Source organism: Equus przewalskii, chromosome 24 (genome assembly GCF_037783145.1).
Source record: "Equus przewalskii isolate Varuska chromosome 24, EquPr2, whole genome shotgun sequence".
NCBI lineage: Eukaryota > Metazoa > Chordata > Mammalia > Perissodactyla > Equidae > Equus > Equus przewalskii.
Window position 1 is genome coordinate 18,151,146 of NC_091854.1, and position 22,785 is coordinate 18,173,930.

Below are 22,785 nucleotides of genomic sequence, written 5' to 3' on the forward strand. Positions count from 1 at the left end.
CTAAATTACTGTCTATCTAGGAGCCAGTCTTGATGGCAGATGGGATGAAATTAGCTGATAAACTTAGACCAAACAGAGATCCATTCTGGATCTGAGCAGGGGTCAATCCCACTCAAAGCTCACTGAGTGCTGAGTGGCGAGAGGGGATGCAGTGTGCAGAGGCGGGAATCTATATTATGTGAATCAAGGCAGAGGTTATTAGCCTTATATTATAGAATAAGAAACTGAGGACAAAAATGCAATTCATTTGGCCTCAGTCGCATAGCAAATGGCAACGTCAGATTTTTAGGCCAAGTTTTCTGACCTCAGGCCTATTTCTCTTGTCCCTATTTTCTACCCTCTAGTGATACGTTGACTAAATTAATATGACCTGTTAATGAAAGCAGGGTTTGAAAGATGAAAAAAGGAGTGGCAATGAGATGAATAGGGTCTTTGCAGAAAAAATATTTTCAAAGAGGAAAACACCTAGAAAGAGGAACCCTGGGTCGGATTTTGTAAGACGACGTTTGACTTCTTCACAAATTTGCCTAGGTGAAAACCTTCAAGTACTTAAGAGCCAACAACTCAGTGGTAGATTGCAAAATCCATGCCATGAGAGCACTTTTGCAGATTCACTATCCCACTGTGACTCCCCAGAACAGCTCAGGCTAAAACAAAGAAAACAAATTCCCATGAAAACCTAACTGAAAGGTCACAGAAAGGAGAGGCAAACTCATTAATTTTTTTCGGAGCCTGAGGGTTCATTTTTTAAAATCTGTGCCACATTGGCACGTGCGGTCTGCATGATGACTTTCTTTTGTAGCAAAGCACATCCGCTGCAGTTTGCAATACCCTGATGCCTGGCTGTCCTTTGGCTCCATGTCCTGGTCTTAGCTGAGGCTGCCTTGTAAATTCAGGAACTCATTTCACTGTGAATCATCCGAGATGGACCTCTCTCATGATAGATTTTACTTCTTAAATGATCTTAGAGTAGTTATTTTCTATCTGACCTGTGTACAAATGAGTTGTAACAATAGCATCTACATTAATTGTTAAATTTCATTTTTTCTGATAACTGCTTCATTCAAAGTGGAGATAGAGGGCTGCTATTTTCCCCAGAAAAAAAAGCATAAAGTTAAAAGACAGTAAAGTGATAATTTGTAATTTTTACCTGTGGGTTCAAGAGTTGATGTAAGGCAGAAAAGTTTGAAAGTATATATAACCTGGCTAAAATCAGTCTTCTTTCTCTGTTCTCGATCAAGAAACAAGGTGAAGAGTTGGAGAGGAAAAGAAGAGTTAGAGCCTGTTAAGGAACATTCATCGCTGCCCACCTTCCACTCCATGTTGGAAATCTCTTTAAGTTCAGGAAGCAGAGAAGAGAACCACAGCTCAGAGTGGATAACGAGGACCCATGAGAAGCAGTTGTTTACATTTTTTTTTTTGAGACATAATAGCCACAGTTATTAAAAAAAAAAGCCAGTTATTCCTTAATATATGAATCGTTATATACTTATAAAAATCTTTACAAGGTATGCGTATATTACTATAGTAATGAATTTGTGTTAATGTCCACAAACATATGAAATTAAAATGAATGAGATAAAAACATTTTTGGAAAATGTCCTGTTCCATTTATCAGTGGTGCTAAAATCTTTTTAAAATTTTATTAAAATTATTTGATGCTTTCAGCGTCATTAAATATCTATCAAAGTCATGAATATCTTGATTTAAAACTTTGTGCTAGAAAATGATTTGCAGGCCTGTTTCTAAATTCTCTTTATTGAGACAACTGTTTATTAGTTTAATGACTATCATTATTGGAGAAGTCAAGTGGTAAGATTCGTAGATGCAAATAGAAGAAATGCATGTTGCCTGCATTTACTAAATCTTGAGACTCATGTTTCAATCTCACCCACTAATAATGAAAATATTTTGCTGAAATTGGCTAGCAGGCTTTGAGCTTCCCTGATGTTCATCAGTTGTTCTTTCAAGCTAGAAAATGCTGCATTTTCATATTTTTACAAAATATGCTCAAAGCCAGTCACAGAAATTCATTTGGAAGATTCTTAATCAGATTAAGAATTAGAATTCTGATGTTTTAAAGCATGCTGATAGGAGAGTTTTTATAGGTGACGCTGTTTGCTTTCAGCAACAAATTTATCCAAAGCCGGACACGTTTATAAATGTCATTTTTCCAAACCTTCTCTCTATAGTAGGAGGTTCTTTGGGAAGCAACTACATTCTTACTCATTGCTAAAATGTGGCAATTTTGGAATACTTATTTTATTAAAAGAAAAATATATAACTCATCTTTAACTCTGATAATTCCTTAAGTGCACTCTCATAAGATATGAAAAGTATCTCTGTGTGGTATGCAGGATTTTCCTTCAAAATATCTGCTCTTTTCAAAATATTTGGAAATTCTTCTATTTAGATAATGTGGTCCATATATTCACATTAATAAAATGCAATACCTCATAATATACTGATACATAACAAAGGAGTGAGGATGGCCCTGCCCATCCAGGTAGCACTCCCTTGCTTTCCTCAGTATGTGTCAGAGGATGATCTCACATGCTGTGATTAAGGATGTCTCATAATCTTTTCTTCCTACAGCTCAATTCAATCATCTCATATACCTGGTGTATACATAGCCCAATTTTTTTAAACCTTTTTATTTTATAATGATTTTTGATTTATAGAAAAGTTGCAGAGACAGTATAGAGAGATTTTTATACTCTTCAAGAAATTTTCCCTTTTGTTAACAAATTACAAAGCAATAGGACATTTGTCAAAACTAGAAGGTAATGTTGGTGCAATACTAGTGTGTAAACTACTGATTTTACATGGATTTCATGCATTTTTTCTCTAATGAAAGTCCTTTTCCTATTGCAGGATCTAGTCCATGATATCACATTGCTCTTAGTTGTCTTGTTGCATTAGTCTCCTCTGATCTATGGCAATTTCTCAGTTTTCTTTTTCTTATGACCTCAACAGTTTTTAAGAGTAATGATCAGGTATTGCATAGAATGTTCCTTGATTTGGGTTTGTCTAATGGCTTCTCACAGGTCTTGCAAAGAATACTACGGAGATGAGTTGCCCTTCTCATCACATCATGATGCATAATATCAACACGACTATCTTTGGTTATTAACCTCCGTCAATCACTTGGTTAGGGAGGCACTTAAGATGTTTCTTCACTGTAGTTACTTTTTTCCCTTTCTTTGTTTTTGGAAGATAGAAAGCCCAGTTCACACTCAAGGAGGAAAGCATACTCTACTTTGAAAACGAGAGGGCTTGAGTTGGCATTTTGATTTTTTTGTGAGGACATCCTGAAGGTCCTTTGGTTCTCAAGTAAGATACTGTTGACACTTGATAAAGAAAGCATGCCAGCAAGACTCATGGAAGCCTGGGAAAAGCCAGGAGAGAATGTATCCTAGGATATCCCTTATACGTCGCCCTCCTTGAGATGGAGCAAAGACATAGCCGAAATATCAGTGGATTGACTATGAGAGGGTTAGCCAAGTGATAGCCAAAACTAGGCCCACAGATATCCAGATATTACTTTGTTTTTCTACGCAAATGGTCTGATAAGATAATTTTAAAAGGGAAGGAAAGGTTAGAAGAGAAACGAGACAGAGGAAGACAAATGTGATACTACTATATTCAATGCTAGTTCTGAAATGACATCACCTCAGAATTTCTTCAAGGAGAAAGAGATGCATTGGAGATGGAATTTTATCACTAAATGAGACTATGTTGTAAGCCTATAATGACTGAGATAACACTGAATTGGTCCATGAAGAACTAGAATTAAGTAGATCAGATTTTTTGCCATCGTGCAATAATGGGAGCTCAAGCTAGAAATTAAATTGAATTACATAAAAATAAAGAAAACAAGATTTTTCAATATCAGAGTTTTATGGGCTGTTGCTACTGTCAGGTTCATACCTTTCACACAAATTTGGCAGCATCATCACAGGTTACAAACAAAATCTGTCCGTGCAGGGCTGGCTGGATGATAAAAAAATTGTTACAAGATATTAAGACCATGCTTCATGGTTGGGCTAAGCAAGATATATTTTCAATTTGTTTATGATCTGGGCAGACATTTCATAAAAATGGGGATGAAAATCCATGAATAAGGGAAAGATATAACTTAGTGTTGATGAGTATTAGTGTCGGACTCACAGAGACCAAGATTTAATTTCCAGTTTTATTATTCTCTAACCATGTGATTTTGCTAAATTTAGTTACATTTTTTAAGCCTAAATTTACTCCTTTCTTAAATGAAGATAAAAATGACTGTTTTATGGCATTATCAAAATTAAATGAGATCACATATGTGCTACATTCAATACAAAGTGCCACATATGATCGATAATCAATAAATCATAGCTTGCCACTCTTCTTTTCCTTGTTCATTTCTTCTTCTTATTATTATTATTATTATCCTAAATATCTATTTTGAATCCTGAAATTATAAGAAGTTAAAGCCAAGTAAGTTAAATCTAGCTAGGAGCTGAGATAGTGAAGGAGAAATATAACAGAGAACAAATGAGAAGAAAAGGTTCATGAGGTCTAGAGAAAGAAGTCAATTAGAGCATAGAATATCCACCAGGAAAGCCACTTCAAAAAAAGAAGCCTGGGGCTGGCCCCATGGCTTAGTCATTCAGTTTGGCCTGCTCCACTTCAGTGGCCTGAGTTCATGGGTTCGGATCCCGGGCATGGACATACACCACTCATTAGCCATGCTGTGGCAGTGACCCGCATATAAAATAAAGGAAGATTGGTGCAGATGTTAGCTCAGGGTGAATCTTCCTTAAGCAAAAACAGGGGAAGATTGGCAACGGATGTTAGCTCAGAGCTAATCTTCCTCAGTAAAAAAAAAATGTAAATAGAAAAGGAAACTTAAGTTATGAGAGAGAACTGGGTGTAAGTTGGCTGAGTTGTTAGTTTATACAGATACCCAAATTTGCTCTCTTGAGGAGTTATCAACACTTGAATAAAGGGCAGTCTTTTATTTCACAGCTAAGGCAATTAGAATTTATTTTACCTTACATATTTTAATTTATAATTCCTAATTAGCATATTTTTTGCAAATATAATAGGGTACTGCATGCTAAACACAAATTCATATAAGTGCTTATGAGATTTTCAACATTTTATTTCTTATGGCTGACCAAGCATGAAAGATTGGTAGAAGTAAATTTTTAAAAGAATGCTTAGCTATTAAATTAGAGCGTAAACTTTTCCAGTCTTTATTATTATTGCTAGATAAAGAGTTGTCATTTCTAAAGGAATGCTGGAAGGTAGTTAATTTCTCTTTATGCTTAGGGTTACAGACTTTTAAATTTGTAGGTCTATTTCAGGCCTCATTTAGCTATTAAGAAATTTACACTATTTCCTTCCCTTTCCTAATGGCCAGAGAGGCTGCAATATAAATTGAGAAGGGAAGGATAAGGAGAAGAATCCTTAAATTTTCATTATAGTTGTATCTCCTCTCATCAAAGGACCTCAGACATTGCCCTTCTGGGTCAGTAATGCCAGATAGTTAATTTCCATCAAGATACACAGATGTGCTGACATAACAATACCCAATGTTTCAAGAGCCTCAAGGATATTAATAAAAAACTATTTCTTAGGGGAACCTCAGATATTTTCCCCCAGGAAAGATTACAGATCAGTATTTGTTATCTCAAAATATTAAAGTAATTAGTGTTGGGTGAATTAAAAAAAAAATGCAACATTCACACTGGTCCAGATAAATGCCAAAGTTTGGAGGACGCTTACTTGAACTTTACCAAAATATGGAAATTCTCATGTCTGCACAACTGAACTGCAAGTCTGGGGGGAAAGGACTATCTTGCAAAATTTTGAAAGCATCCTGTTGCTAGTTGGACTGAAAATACCATGGTTGTTCTCTGTTTTTTCAGCATTCTCTGGGTCGGTTTAAAAAAAGATGAAAAAAACCAAGAAATGCAGAGACATTAAAAAGGCAAAAGTGAGCTTTTGAAACCTTTATAAATGAGGTGGGTTTTTTTTTTTTGGAGTTTGACCTGAGACCATTGGACTTTATTTCAAGGAAATGATAATGAACCAAGTAACTGTATTGGCTCCCGTGTCCTGCTCCTCTGCCTCCCTCCTACCTTCCATTCTACTAGAAGCACGGAAACCCCTTGGAAGTCCGCAGGAACTCCATGCTTGCATCAGCTCAGGGGGGGATCCAGAGCAAGATGAGAAACAGGCCTGGAGACTGTGATGGGAGCTCGAGCAGATTGTGCAGTCTCATTTCACATTCTCTTGTATCCCCTGCTGTCACATTTTTCTGCTGCCGACAAGAAATCAGCTATGGGCAGAGCGAGGGAAAGCTAGAGCAGCAAGCGCTCTTCTGGCTGGTGTTAACAAAGCAGCCACGCTAGCGAAGGGCCACCTCGTCTTGCATTCTGCTCCGCTGTCTTGAGTCCATTTCTGAACCCCAGCCAGCTCCCAGCTGGTCATATACTACAAGGCTGTCATGTCATCAACCCAGGCAAGATGTTCCAGCGTTTGTGTGTGTATTTTTTTAAACTTGCCAACTTGGCTGTTTTCCCATAAATTGCATGGAATAATTATTTTTTTTTTGAAAAAGCTTAGCTTCTCGTTACCCATGGGTGAGCAGGTTTTTGGAGATTGCTCAGTCAACAGAATTCGGGTCAAAATTAGCGACAATGAACAGGCAATCATATTTAGATATTCAACGACTCATATTTGGATATTAAGAGTCTAAAGTAAGGTAGAATATTCAGAAGCTTTTACTATAAGGAGCATCTGATATCACGAGTAAATGTTTCTATTTTCCAAATACGTTATATATCTTCATTGTACAGTAAGGCCTTGCTTTTTGACAGTAGTTTACTTTGTGTGTATATATATGTGTGTACCTACCTGCTTCTTTTATAAAAGCTTTCCTGGCAAAACATCAAAACATTATCTGTAAAATAAATGATAATAAATTACCCAAGAGAAGAAAATATCTTTCCACCCAAACAATACGTAAGTCAAGATGGTTTATTTGAGAGAAGCCTGGGTTTGTTCAAAAAAACAGAAGTATTTGTGAATATTTTTAATAATTTGAACATATGGTCTGAGCAGAAGCAGAAAAGGCACTTTTTTAACTTGATGTCAGATCATATCACATTATGTTGATTTATACTGCATAATGTGATATGTTGCAGATTTTTAATAAATAGACTTACTTTACCATCTCAACTAGGAAAGATTTCTGTGTGCAAATCTGGTGATGCCCTTTGGGGTTCTTTAGGAGCTCTCCACTAACACCATTTTCAAGTTTCTGACAGAGATTTTTTATATTTTACTTACTTTCTCCATTGGGTAAGGTGGCAAACATGTGACAAAAATGAAGTGCTAACAGAAAGAATGTTTCTTTCTCCATTTTTTTCATCAGCTGGGGGAACTAAAGTTCTTTTATCTAGTTCAGGAGCAATAATTTGACAATAAGTAATGAGCAAGTTTTTGATGGAGGGGCAGGCGGTGTAATGAAGGTGTGAGAAGGAAGCTATGTGAGGGAAGAGAGGGGAAATGAGAGCATTGCCATGTCGGGGAGGCCTGATCGCACAGCAGATGAACCGACTGTGTACTGAGTCCTCTTCCTGATGGCCCACCTTCCCTTATGCTGAATCACAGAGACACGCTGCTAAGATTTCTGAATACTTTTCATCTATAATATCCAAACTGCGTTTCTAAGAAAAAAAATAAACTTTCAAAGTCGATTTTTTTCCAATGAAAAACAGAAACTTAAATAGATCAAGCAGCCAATCTAAGATTTCACTGGGATCTGACTTTTTGGCAAACAAATATAAAACTACCATTTTCAAACCATTCTTCCAAATCTTTCTTTTATTTGTGGCTTATCATCCAAATAATCACTTATCTTTAATTAAATGACTATCGTTGAAGCATATGCAGTCCCATACACATACCTAGAAAAATGAATTAAAACAAATTAAGCAGTAATGCATCATTTCTCTAGACAATTACCAAGAGACAGTGTAAAAATATAAAAAGACACATAAGAAAATCACAGAACTCCTGAAAGAATATCAAGCCCAAAAGATATGTCAATTATCTGACAGGTGAATTTTATATACAAAGAAGCAAATGAGAAGACCTGTGACAGTGGGGGTCATGTTTGTCTGTTAGACAGTATTTCCAATACCTGGCATAAAAATAAGTCAGAGATATTTGCTGAATAAATGAATTAATATGTGCAATGTTATCTTAAAAAGGGAAAATAACAGATGATTTCACTGTTTTTTCAAGATTGCAAAGTAGAAATAAAATCCTTTACTATTTCTAATTAGTATATGTAGTACACTTATTCTAACAGGGCTTCAGCTAATTGCTCTCCTTGGGTTATTTAATTTTATTTTCATTAATATTCCATTTTAAAATTAAGGAAAAAATAAAGGGAGGTTGTAAAATTGATAAGAAATTTGCCTAAGGTCAGTAGATACTAAGTGGTGAAAATAGGACATTAAGAGCCCACCACGCTGTATTGCCCAAAAGCACTCGAGGAGACAACTAAACTTCCATGGCAGTAAAGTAGCAATTATTCCAGATCACTTGGATGCACGGAAAGTGAAACTCTTTGATCACATAGCTTTCAGGGCTTGAGAGAAGTGTTAAAGGATCAATCAGTGAAATAGCTGAATATATTAAATATGGTTTAGTTTGAGATAGTGTAAGCAAAGGCATTAAAGCATAGGGGGATCTGCAGATCCAAGTTCTGATCTATATTATAGGGGCAACAAAAAGAAAGCCCTAATGGTATGCAAATATGATGCTAAGGAAGTCAACAAAAGATGAATAAAATAAATTGACAATGTCAGAATGAAGAATGTGTCCCTAGAGAGGAATGGAGATCCAGTAGTCAGAACTTTTGCTAATGCTTAACTCATTTCTATCTGTTTTTCAGGTTAGTTTTGCCACCCAAAGTTCAACTTATCTTGAGAAAAGAAATAGTTATTTAATATATCTCTTAGGATTAATATATCTCTTAGGATTAATGTCGGCTGTGAGAAACAGAGATCCCAAAGCAGTAGCTCAATAAAGAAACATGTTATTTCTCTCACATAAAAGTCCAGAGAAGATTGTTAGAGATGATAGGGCAACTTTGTTCCCCAATGTCCTTAGAATGCCACGCTCCCTCTGTCTTATTCTCTCAGGCATGGCCGATTCATAATGCCAAAAGACCGTCCTCTCTAGCTATCATGCTGGCATTCCAACCCACAGGAAGGAGGAGGGGATGATGAAGAAGCCAGGGAGTGTACATTCCAGCTATATTTCAAGGAAGGAAGCATGAGACACACAAAACACCTTTCCTTACATCTTATCAGCTAGAACTTAGCCACAAGGCCCAGGATGGTGGTCAGTGAGGAAATGTATTGGTTTTCAGGGTAGAGAGCTAAAAATAGGCAATTTCATAAATATTACTATGAAAGAAGGAAAGAGTAGGTGTTGGAAGATGACTAGCAATCTCTGCCACAGTTAGTATTTATTTAGAAAATGAAAACATTTCTTTTTCACTGTTATTTTTTTAGAATTGCTTTAAAACCCACTTCTTCCTGAGATTCCTTCCATGCATACAGACTGGGGAACTAGCTACTATTTCCAATATTTACTAATATTCCTGAGGATTCTTTGCTCATATGGGCAAACTTTGCCTCAGAAATACCAAAAATTCATGCTACAAATAACATTTATCATTGGGGCCCATGAAGCCAATATAGTTTGACATATTTTTTTCATACATGACCTTTGTAATGCTTGTTTGTGGGTTCAGTAATATACTAAATGACAGCAATCTCAAACCCAGACGAAGTTATTCTTCTTAAAACATTACACTTCGATGGGTGGGCTAGCTCATCATCTCTCCCAGAACTTGCTTTTACTCCTGCTGTCCATTTTGCTGAACGGCACCACCAAGCTACCTGTGGTCATGCTTTATTTCTTTTCTTTCATCCAATGCAGTCAGATACTGTTGGCCAGACTCATTCTTCACTGGGCTTTGTCTGGGTCAGACTGATGTTGTAAAAGGTTTTCCAAAGAGTTTTTACCCATCCCTTCACCACCCCAGCTTCAGTTCTGCTCAATCTTGACAAGAGCCCTCTCCTTTCTCAGTTAGGACGCTAAGAGATTTTATCTTTATTACCTTTAAGGTAAGGCTATTACTACAGAAATTTCAGGAAAATAAGTAATCAGTGTTTAGCTTTAAGACTCCAAAGCATAGATGGCATTGTTAATCCCAGGAAAGACTGTCTGAAGGTACAACACACAAGAACATCAAGTGCTTGGCAGATCCTGGTATAAGCAATATGGAGAGAAGAATGGTGATTATTACAAACTCTAACAATTATTCAATCCAGAGGAAGGAGGAGGAAGAGCAGAGAGACGAGCAAACACATTAGCCACTGTCATGTATCTCTGAAAGCACACTCCTGGAGTCAAAGCCCAGGATGCTGTAAATCGCTAGAGAGATCTGGGGATCCAAGAGTACAGGGAGGTTAGTATAGTTACTTTGCTGTAATTTAGGGCTCAACCAACCTTTGAATTTTTTCCCACAGCATCTTGGTGTCGAAGAGTAAAAGAGAAGGACCAGTTGTAGCAGGTCTACATAGACAATCCTGAGATAGAGCCTGGGTGAAAATGCAAGATTTCCGCTACTTTTCTTAGAACATTGTAGAATTGGTTGAAAGAGAACACAGCCTAAGAGTCCTTTCAGTTTCACAAGAGCCCCACTGTTTCTCTCTGATTGGACTGTGCTATGACAGGACAAAAGGAAATACATCAACAAATTCCAGTGGAGATAAATGCAGGAACCCTCAAGATCATCACTCCCCAGCCCCACCCCCACTCTGTCATCTAGTAGCTTTGGAAGCTCAAAGAAGGCACAGAGGAGGATGTCCACAGTTGAACCTGGGAGAAGATAAAAGTATAGGAGGAGAAGGTGCTTCTTGACCACCAAGACCCTTATACCTCTTTCCCCTAATGACTTGGTTTTATTATGTAAGCACCAACTCCAGCTATCCCAGGTTGCAGGTAGAAACCCCAAACCTGGAGGTGAAGAGAGAAGAGTCAGTCTGTACTATCAACCTAAAGTGATAGTTAAAATATAAATTATAGGGGCCGACCCCATGGCCAAGTGGTTAATTTCGTGTGCTCCACTGCAGCGGCACAGGGTTTCACTGGTTTGGAGCCTGGGCACGGACATGGCACCACTCATCAAGCCATGTTGAGGTGGCGTCCCACGTGCCACAACTAGAAGGACCCACAACTAAAATATACAACTATGTACTGGGGGGATTTGAGGAGAAAAAGCAGAAAGAAAAAAAATAGATTGGCAACAGTTGTTAGCTCAGGTGCCAATCTTAAAAAATATGTATATAAATTATATTTAAGAATTTAAAAATCATGTCCATGTATATATACATAGATATATACATGTATTGTATAAACGAGTTTGTTTATTTGTATGTATAAACACGTTTTTACAAACATCTATTACATATTCATTTTTCTCTATATTTATTACTTTGATCCTAAATCATCATCTGTCATAGAAAGCATAGTCTCCACAGCTCTCCCAGTGCCTGGCTCACGCATACCTGTCTGCAGGTTAACAAGAAGGCAGACCAGAGTTGACTGTTCAGCTGTGAGTTCCAGCCTGCACCAAGTGATGCCAATGGTGTTTGCCCAAATCCTTTGCACCAGAGTTCCTTTATTGTTTTGCTCAATACACTTGTTTTGACTATAATGGTTGCAGTTATCACATTGTATCATAATTAAGTGTTCACTTGTTTTCTTTTCCCAGTGGAAGGTTTTGGGGGTGAAGGAGTGTGCTTTATAGAATTAATTCCAGTACCTGATACACAGCACATGATCAATCAATTTTAATAATATGAGTAAATGAAATAACAAATGAGTAATTACTGTATTCTCTTTGCATCTTGTGTTTTAATAAAATAATTATCATAGTTAAACTAAAAAAAAGAGAAGCCTAGGAAAAGAGATGCCTTGACTGAAGTTCAGAGGGAAACACATGGAGGACATAGTAAAGCTACAGGAAAAATTCCCTAAATATATATTTGCTATTCACTAGCAATAGGAGAGAGAAAAATGAAATCAGAAAGTGTCTCCGAATACTTCTGAATTTTCCACTGTATATATATATATATATATATATATTTTAAAGTTCGATTCCAATAATATTTCAAAAGCTTCATTTTAATTAAAAAGAAAAACTTTTGCTCCATAGGCTTTAAGTAGGAGCTTAAAAATGGTAACGTAAGAAAAATTTTTCTACCAAATTTATAGTCTAAAAGCAGATCAGAAAAACAATACTAAATAGCAGACATTTAGCTAATTCATGAAACACTTCCCTGAAGAGTAACATATTTTGTTCCAATTAAAAAACATTAGGAAAATTTATGTATACCTGTAGTAGATTGTCAAAAGTGGTCCCACAATAAATGATGCCTCCCTGTGACCATGGACTTTTGCCATGTCTTTGCTGCTCCTGCCATCAAGAGGTAGAATGTATTTTCCCATCTCTTTGATCTGCGCTGGCCTTGTGAGTTTCTTTTCCCAATACAATGCAAGGAGTGATGTTCTGGGACTTCTGAGACCAGAATTTAAGAGGCTGTTTCCTTCTGCTTTTATTCAGAAGAACTGCAGTCACCACGTAAGAAGTCCAGGATATCCTACTGTAGAGAGAAGCCAAGTGGGAAGAGAGGTCTTGGGGGATAAGAAATCAAGCAGAGGGAGAGGTCCTGTGAAGGAGAGCCAAAGCTCCAAACTTATGAGAAAGCCCAGCCAACACCAAGAAAGGAGCAATTCAGTTGTCCTAGCCAGCCCCAACTGTTTTGAGCCAACATAACACTGGTACCAGATATGTGAGTGAAGTCATCTTGAGTCTTATAGCTCTAGTTTAAGGTCAGCCCTGGGATCTATGGAGCAGAGGTGAACTGAGCCCTATGCATCCTGCCCAAATGCTAGACCCAAATAATTGTAAGCCAGAATTGGTGTTTTAAGCCATTAAGTTTTGTGGTGTTTTCTTATGGAGCAATAAGTAACAATACAGTACCTCAATGATGATCATAGTTTTATGTACTACCCAGAAATTGGTGTAGGCTGATAGCACACTAATTACCGTACTGCATGTAGTAGTTCATACAGGTGTTCCGAAACTTCTGTTTTAAAAGAAAATCTAAATAATTATGTGATTTTTGGAAGAAAACTGATATCTTCTATAGTGTGTGCACAAAATAATGTCTCTCTTAATCTTAAGAGTCAAAATATATCTAGTTTTACAAAATTGCTATACACATAGAAGAGAACTAATTAATTTCATTTTGTTTAAATAAAATATATAAATTCATATTTCTAAAATATGTCATCTATAATAACATATCAAATAAAATACATAAGTACTATTAGAAGAATAACAATGAAGTGGACATTCATGGCCACACTACTTATATTAAAGAACATAATTGCTGTTTAAAGTTAGATTTTCTTGCATACAGATTTTATGTCACCCAATTTTAAGTGGCATAATAAATGGCATTTATAGGTCATGAATTTTTAGTATTGAATCAAAAAGTATTTAAAAAGTTGGAAATGTTATGATATGTAACTATAAAAACAAATGCCCCAGCTAATTTAATTTAGCTCATTAGTGTTATTTGTCTCATCAATATGAAAAACTAGTTAAATTAAGTCAAAGAACAACGATTAGGCAAGTCTCACCCTTCCTTCAGTCATATAAAGGACTACACAACAGACTTTAGTCTCTGAAGATTGAAACATGAACTGTACCTCCAGCTCAGGGTAAGTATAGGAAAGAAAATCAAATGGGACTGTTTTATTGTGTTTGTTTTTATGTTTTATTGTACTTGACCACTCATCATTTCATGCTTCAGTTCACCACTTTGGCTTGCTCTTCATGAGTGAAGAGAGAAGAGTTAAGCGTTGTCACTCAAGGATTATCACTAGAGTTACCCAACCTCACTAAACGTCACAGTATAAATCGGAGAACCTTCCATTTCTACATTAAACCAAAAAAAAACAAAATGTATCAGAGATAATCCTTGATTTTTACCAAGGCAGTTTAATTGAAGTCTTGTGAAGACATAGAGGATCTCATGAAAATGTTTTATAAAAGCTGATTTTAAAATGGCTCATTTGCTATAAAAAATGTTTATAGATCTTTAATAGATAGTCTCCAGAGAGTCATAATTTTTCTTGAGTCTATTACTTATTGTACTTTCAGGCATTATGGTGTCATTTTCATTCAATGTAAATTTTTGAGGGAGAAGTAATCATAGCTGAAGTCTCTGAAAAATCATCCAGTTGTTACAATTAAGTTGATTGCCAGTCTATATTTTTCATATAAGAAGAAGAAATGTTGCCACTTTGTGAATAACTTGGCAATGATAAATGACACACGTTTTCATACATAGTTATAATGTTCACATAATGCTTTTTCTCCCCCAAAGCACATTTAACCTTTGTTTTGTCAAGAATTTTATGGACAATAAACTCTGAACAATTCTCAGTGCTAATCAAAGACGGAGAGCAAGGTTTTGAGGCTTGAATAAATAAGGTAAAAGTAGTAAGTTTTGTGTCCAGCTCACTCTTCCTGGGTTGATATTAATGTCATGTAAATAGTGCAGCCAGGACTCTCACTTTTTGGATTCCATGTTAAATTGGATTGCATACATTTTAAAGTTAAGTCTAGTTTAAACAATGATAAGTAATTGAAACAATGAAAGGCTAGCATCTTATAAGAATGTAGGAAGTAGAAATTTACAAATAACTTTTATTGGCATTATTATGTCTCTCAAGTCCCACACACATATAAAGAAGGGACAGATGTCTGCAAGAGTTTTTGTCTGAAGTGTTGTTGTGGTCTTGATGATGTTCAAAGGATTTTCATCATCTGACCATCAGCATCCCATCAAATTCAGAGTATTGTTTGACTATTTTCTCTGTATCTGTACAATGGCAAAAAATGACAAAAGCACATCAGTCTGCTTTCACTATGGTACAAAAGCCTGTGTGTCTTTTGTGCATTGGATGGCGTTAGCAGCTTAATTCCAAGGCTATAGGATTTGTTTTAGTAATTCATTGTTATGTAAACAAATCAGAATTTCTCCTCTCCCCCAACTTACTGGCTTCAAATAAAAATTTAATATCTTTTGTGATTCTGTGGAATACTGGACCCAACTGAGCAGTTCTTGTGCTCCACATTGTGTTTGATAAGGCTGCAGTGATCTGGGGCCTTGGTCTGGAATGTCCAAATAGTTCACTTACATGGCTTTACAGTTGATGCCGGCTCTTGGCTGGGAGCTGATCTGGAATCACTGATCGGAGCAGTTCAATTTTCTTCCACATTGCCTCTGTATATGGCTTAGGATTCTTAGAGTAGGGGGGCTGGGTCTAAAGAGAGAGCAATCCAAGAGTAAGCTGTTGAAAAGGAAGGAGACAGAAACTGCCAGTCTTCTTAATTCCTGCTTATTATGAATTGTTGCTTAATTCCCAGGGTATCAGTTCCATCTCATTCTATTGGTCAGAACAGCCATATGCCAACCCAGATCCAAGGAAAGGAGAAGCAAATTCCATTTCTTGAAGTGAGGAGTGGCATCTATGGACAGAGTGGTGAGGAATTTTGGGGCCACAGAATCATGTACTAAATCTCAACCTCTCTCATGCCAACTCTGTCACCTTACCAATTTTTCCATTCCTCATTTGTTATACCCTTAAAATAGAGAGAAAGCCTAATTGGGGCATATCTGTTGAGCACCTCCCATGTGCCAGACACAACAGGATATTGTGAGAGTACAGCCTCACTAGATAAATGACTTAAAATGATATGGCTGAAATGTCCAAATTATTAAAGCTAGTGTTCTCATTGTTCTGTATGTCAAAAATTTGGACATCTTAACAACACCCTGTGTATTTCTGAGAGTTCCCCTGGAAAGCTTCGTGGATGCCCCGGAGCAAGTCTACCCTGTTCCTGTCATCTCATTTTCCCATCACACTCCTGCATCGATGTCAGTTTACCTGCTAGATTTGGTTTGCTTCCCTGGCCGTGGCCACTGATCATTCTAGTGCTCCAGCTAGTTTTCACAGCACAACTCATACAAGCAAGTAACATTTATCAAGAATTCATAAAGGCTTGATGTTCAAGCAAGTGTGACATAAAGTGGCTCGAAATCACTACTAGCAAGGGCTATTATTATGTCCCACAGAATGAAACTCTCAAATGAAACATTGCCTAACTACACATAGGCTTTTACATTCTGGGCTCTGACTCATCTCACATCAAAGGAAGTATCTCTATGTATATAAGACGGGGCCCAACTTTACCTTCAGACATAAGAGGAAGACACCTCCTAAACCACTGACTCTCCTCGAGTTCAAGTGCCAACCCATTTTCTGTCATTCAACTTATTTTCAGAATTATTGGCAGTGGGAATGCCCATTACTTTAGAGTGTAATGCCCACTCGCATGAACATGGTGTGGTCTGGGTCACCCCAACAGTGAGCAGCAGCTTCAATAACTGACGGTGAGTTTCCTAAATCAGGAATTAGTATTAAATGACAGCTAAGGGAGCCACCTCACTTCAGCTCCTTTGATTTCCTTTCAACCAGTTTCTTTCAAGAGAAAATCAGGTCTAATTATCTATTTGGGCTGTCTGGTCTAGGCTGCTAATGAAAACAAAACAATTGCTTAACCCAAAGCTTGCTTCCCCCTTTTCTTCTCTGTCTCTCTTGCACCTATACACATGCCCACGCTAACAAATAATATATAAATGTCAGCATGAGATATTCTAAATCCAGATTTAGGGAAAACTGAACTAACTAAGTTAAACTAAATTTGACTTTTATTGGTTTCCTGAGGCTGTCATAGCAGAGTACTACATCCTAGGTGGTCTAAAGCACTGGAATTTATTCTCTCGTCATCCTGGAGGCCAGAATTCTGAAGTCTGAAACTAAAGTGCCCACAAGGTGGTTCATTTGGGAGCTCCAACGGAGAATTTGTTTCGTGTCTCTCTCCTGGCTTCTGGTGGGTGTGGTAATCCTTGGAGTTTCTTGATTGGTAGATGCATTACTCAATTTCTGCCTTCATTGGCAACAGGCTGTGCTTTTCTGTGCGTCTGTGTCTAAATTTCCCTCTTCTTGTGAGGACTTCTGTCATACAGTGGGGATTAGGGCCCACCCTAATCAAGTATGACCTAATCTTATTTCAAATAAGGTCATGTTCACAGGTACCAAGAGTTAGGACTTCATCATACCGTTTTGGAGGGATACGACGCAAGCCAACATTTAATATTTGTATGCAGAAAAGGCTGCAGCCTCATAGAATCACACAAGTCAGACTAATAACCAGCCCATTTCACATGTATCAAATAAATGCCTTAATTTGCATTACTTCATTGAGTCAGGACTTTCCAAGAATAATCGAAGTACTTACCTATTTGCCTAACATCTGTAGAACGTAAAGACCGGATCATTCAAGTTGTCCCTCCCAGAATAAAGGAAAGTCTGCCCCCAAACAAATACCAATTTCCAGCCAATAAGGCAAAACCTGCTCATAAACCTCCCACTTGGCAGTTTTCTAACTTTAAAAATCTTGAGATCCAGTCTCCACTGGGCACCTGTTTGTAAGGATAAAATGAAGTAACAGAATGAGAAATCCCTAAGCATTCTTAGGAAGAAACAGTGATATACAAATCTGGGGCAGTTTTATTATTCTCTTTTCCACACCACTGAATTCATTTTCTCAGTGGGAAGCCTTCTCTATCATCACCTTTTTTCTACATTCTTTCCCAAAGCAGAGCTTATCTTTTTTTATACCCCTTTCACATATATTATGTTATTATCGCTAAGAGCAAACTTTAAAAGAACCTGGATATTGGAGCTGTTGCTATACTCTTGAGAGAATACTATGCTACCCACTGAGAGAGGGAGTCCTGCTGTTAAGACTCTTTGCCTGGTGAGATGACCAGGTAATTGTCCAGGCTCTGCACCGCCAGAAAAAACACCAGGGGCTCTGAGAGGTACGACAAGGCTGAGAAAATACCTCCCATCGCTAGTGCAAAAGGGGGGCAATTCAGACTATTGTCTTTCCTCCATGATTGTTTAAAAAGATTTAAAATCAACCGACTAAAACACACAGATTGTAATTCTAGCCTGGGCACCGTTCGATGTGGGACAGAGCTGAGGACTAATTGCTGAGAGTTCTAAGGGTCTGGAAAATTCCACTCCTGCTGAGGATTGCCAAAGATTAAATCTCAAACTTACTGCATTTTTTTATTATGAAATAATTCTGACATAAAATAACTATAGAAATCCATATAACAAACTCCATTGTGAATTTCCTATCAATTGCATTCACTGCTTTTCATCGTTTACATTATCCCTTGAAGCACATACCTTTAGTTCTAATATACTCAAATTTATCACTTATCCTTTTTAGTTTGCATTTTTGTGTTTTGTTTAGAGAAATATTTTCCTACCTTGAAGCTATAAACATATTTTCCTAAAGAATTTAAAGTTTACTTTTTACGTTATGTATTTACACCTATATTTATTTATGTCTATGTTGTGGAGAAGGGATCTTTTCTTTTTACCCCACAAACTGTAACCAATTTTCCAAGCCCATATATTGAATGGTACGTATTTTTCCTTTTGCCTTTTGGGAAAGATCAAATACACTGAAAAATTAAGGAGATGATTTTATCCTATAAAGCTATAGCAGTTGGAAGAAAATTAATGAGGAGCATCTCAAAGTAAAGGAAGGGGGCTTGGGGTTTTATAGAAGCAGATAAACAAAAGACTCATCTGTGAGTCTTAGGGAATCAGCAGATGGATGCAGAAGGGTCTTATTTGGAGATGTGTGAGGGCATATTTTATTTTATTTTATTTTTTTGAGGAAGATTAGCCCTGAGCTAACATCTGCCAATCCTCCTCTTTTTGCTGGGGAAGACTGGCCCTGACCTAACATCTGTGCCCATCTTCCTCTGCTTTATATGTGGGACACCTACCACAGCATGGCTTGCCAAGTAGTGCCATATCTGCACCCCATCCGAACCGGCGAACCTAGGCCACTGAACTTTCATACAGAATGTGCACATTTAACCACTGTACACCAGGCCAGCTCCCAAGGGCGTACTTTAAGGTTGGTCATTTCCTGGAACACAAAATTGTAGGCGGATTTCAGAGAACAAATGGTAGGGTGGGGGAGTTCTTAGCCATTGCTGCTTTCTGGCAGCACAGGGCTCAGATAAAATTGAACATTGGCACTTATGATCAAATCCCCATAGCAAGCTTTCTTTGGCCTGAGTCTATTTCTAGGTTATTGATTACTCTATCCATGTGTCAGTATCATCGTTTCATTGTTATAGTGGTTTTCTTATTTTCGTTTTTTTTTAATGAGGATGATAGGCCCTGAGCTAACATCTGCTGCCAATCCTCCTCTTTTTGCTTGAGGAAGATTGTCCCTGAACTAACATCTGTGCCAATCTTCCTCTATTTTGTATGTGGGACACTGCCACAGCTTGGCTTCAGGGGCGGTGTGTAGGTCTACAGCTCGGATCCAAACCTGCAAACCCCAGGCCACTGAAGCCGAGCAGGAGAATTTACCCACAATGTCTCTGGACCAGCCCCTATAATAATTTTTTAAATGTTATAAGGTGAGATCAATGAACTTCTTCCTCTTCAAAGTCATCTTGGCTCTTCTTATTTCTCTGTCAATTTCCAAGAAAATGAGTTGTGACTTTCATTGGTATTACATTGAATTTAAAGGTTAATTTTGGAAAAGGTGACAATTTTATCATATTAAGACTTTCTATACATTAATTTGGTTTGTTTTTCTATTTCAAGTTTTCTATGAAATATTTCAACTAAATCTGCATCTCTACTTGTTTTTTTCTCATTTTCATTGAAACACAGTAACCAGCTAAGTGAATATTTTAATGTTACATTTTGCAAAATTTAGATTGTGCTAGATTTAGCTTTAATTAAGAATATGTTTCTGATCACAAAGGTAATATTAACTAATTGTAGAAATTTTGGATAAAAGGGAAAATGACAAAGATGAAAATATCCATTGTCAATATTTTGTATATTTCCTTTAAAGATCCTCATATTGAATATTTCCATATATGATAAAATTGGGATCACAACTACGTGTGCAATGTTATATTCTACTTTATTGACCTAATATTACAAAGTTTCAGTAAACCGATATTATACCATTACATGGATTTGCAATAATCCCTTTATTCATTTCCATTATATTGGGCATTTTGGTTGTGTTTAATCCTTGGTTTTTATAAATATTATGTTTTCAGAATATCTATATAATAAATCTTGCTAACTCTGCTTAATTCCTTAGGACAGAGGTCAGCAAGCTATGGCTAGCTGCCTGTTTTTGTAAATAACACTTGATCAGAACTCAGCTGCCCTCATTTGTTATGTTGCGTCTATGGCAGCTTGCATGTTACAACAGCAGAGTTGAAGAGCTGCGACAGAGACCAGATGGCCGACCAAGCCAAAAATATTACTCTCTGGCCCTTTACAGGAAAAGATTGCTGACTCCCTCCTTAGGGTAAAATTCTACCCATGAAATTTCCTGGTCTAGGTGTAGGCATAAATTTATAAGGTCTAATACACTATAAATTTTCTTCCTGAAGTTCTGAAGTTTGTGGCAATATTGTATGAGCACCTGTCTCAAAGCACAATTACCAGAATTGAATATTAAACCTTTAAACTTATAGAGTACATTTTATTCCGTCCCCCCATTGAATTTTTCAAAAATTATGGTCCAAATAATTTATTCATATGCTACAAAATAAACTGATATGTACTTTCTGTAAACCGGTATTTTGATATTTTTATATCATGAGTTTTAAATCACATACTGACTTGTGCTTGGTCCTCCATACGTGTGTGTTCCTTGGGCGTTCCAGGGAAATCACTGTAACGTCAGATGATGCTTGAAGTACTTGACAGCAGCCAAGGAGATAATTATTCATGAGAAAACGGAGGCTGTTTGGGTATCACCCTTCCACCGTGTGCACACGCAGATCCCCTGTTACATATCTCTCAGTAAACACCACCAAGTATGTCTCTTTTCTGCCTCCAGGAAGATTTTCATCCTTAACCATTAGCTTTGCCACACTAAATCACCAGAACAAAAATTCTAGTGCTGTGTGTTTCTTTCCAAAAATTTGTATCTCATCTCCCATAGAAAAGAGTAAAGAAGTATTTATGATTCTTTCTGTGTTTGGCTTATCAAATGCCGCAGACAAGATTTATATATGCATACTTACAATAGGAAAATTTTATTTAGTGGCAAAATGAAAAACCCAAATATTGAGGAACTATATTTTTCTTTCAACTGGTATAATAACTCCATTACACTCTATTTTATACAACAAAATTGTTGAGAAGATGGTGTGCATGTAACATTCTGCAAAAATGATGACCAGTGTATTTTTTAGAGGAGAAACTGAGTTAGAGAGACAGGAAGATTTACTCTCTTTGTTTACCTATTTCATCTTATAAGGATGTTTAAATTTATAATTTACTTACTCTTTTTAACAATCGAATCGTTTTACTTAAGGAATTAGAAATAAATTTTTAAATGACTAAATGTATTTTAACCATTTCAAAGTGTTCTGATTATTGGCTAGTTTGTGTTAGGTGTGAGAAAGAAGGGCTATTATGGGATGTTTTGGAGAAGATAAATGCCTTTGGGATTTGACTCCTTGCTTTTTGTCATAAGACCAAATAAATCCTTTCTAAAATTTATTTGAACTTTGGCCATGATATTTATTCATGAAAGTGATTCTCAGAATATGGGTTTTTAGTAAGAAGATGAAATATTAAAGCGAAGTGATGTGTTTTTATGAGTCTGAGAGGTGATGGGTGTTCAGAGTTCATTGACCTCCCCACCTTCCAAGGACACTGGGCCTGGGCCCTACGCAAAGGAATGTGTCTGGGCTCGGGGCCAAAGATGGCCACTTCGGCCTTGACTCTAAGGCACAAGTTACAAAAAAATATGTCTTGCATCATGTTCCTTGTCTGGGCTGGCCGCCCCCCGACAGGCACCTGACAAGACTTTAGAAACATCCCATCCAATGGGAACAAAAAAGATAAAAACACCCCATCCATGGGAACAAGAAGAAATAACTCAAAATATCCAAATATCTAAAACCCTGAGCCAAAACCCAGAGAAACCTTAGGATAAAAGAGAGTCACAGGTATAGAATAATTGAAAGTCTCACTAAGGAAAGGATGCTTTGCCTCAGACCCAGACAATCGGTGCTCCCACCCGCTGTACAAACTATTGGGACTTTCCCGGCTGATTGCGGTGTGGATGTTGTAAGCACTGATTTGTTGCTCCCCTTTATCCTTGCTCCTTGTTCTGTTTCCGTGTATCGGTAAACTTTGATTGCTTAAACAACCAAGTAGCCTTGGCGGTACCTATCATTCCTTGCCCTTTGCCCCTGTGGGCAACAAGGGGAAAATGGGAATTCAGGTATATTGAGAATTTCATACTGGATGGATACCAAAATTCCTTTCTGGAATCAAGTTACTTCCAGGCAAGATTACCCCTTTCTACCACTCCACTCCCTCCCTGGACTAGAAGAAAAAGAAACTTTTATTGATTGTGCAACCACTTTGCTAAAGACACAGTGCCAAATGATGTTCATTTGTGAAAGGTGGAAATGG

At 37.2% G+C, this 22,785-nt stretch overlaps 1 long non-coding RNA gene across 1 annotated transcript in view; it reads right to left on the bottom strand.

Annotated features, from left to right (window-relative positions):
• Positions 1-1,410: 1,410 nt before the first annotated feature.
• LOC139079073 (uncharacterized) overlaps positions 1,411-22,785 on the bottom strand; it is a 57,090-nt gene continuing 35,715 nt past the window's right edge. The window contains exons 2-5 of the long non-coding RNA XR_011532348.1: positions 15,355-15,480; positions 12,476-12,743; positions 6,907-6,952; positions 1,411-3,993 (exon numbers count right to left, since the gene is read on the bottom strand). This is a non-coding gene — a long non-coding RNA (uncharacterized lncRNA). The remainder of the gene's footprint in view (positions 3,994-6,906; positions 6,953-12,475; positions 12,744-15,354; positions 15,481-22,785) is intronic.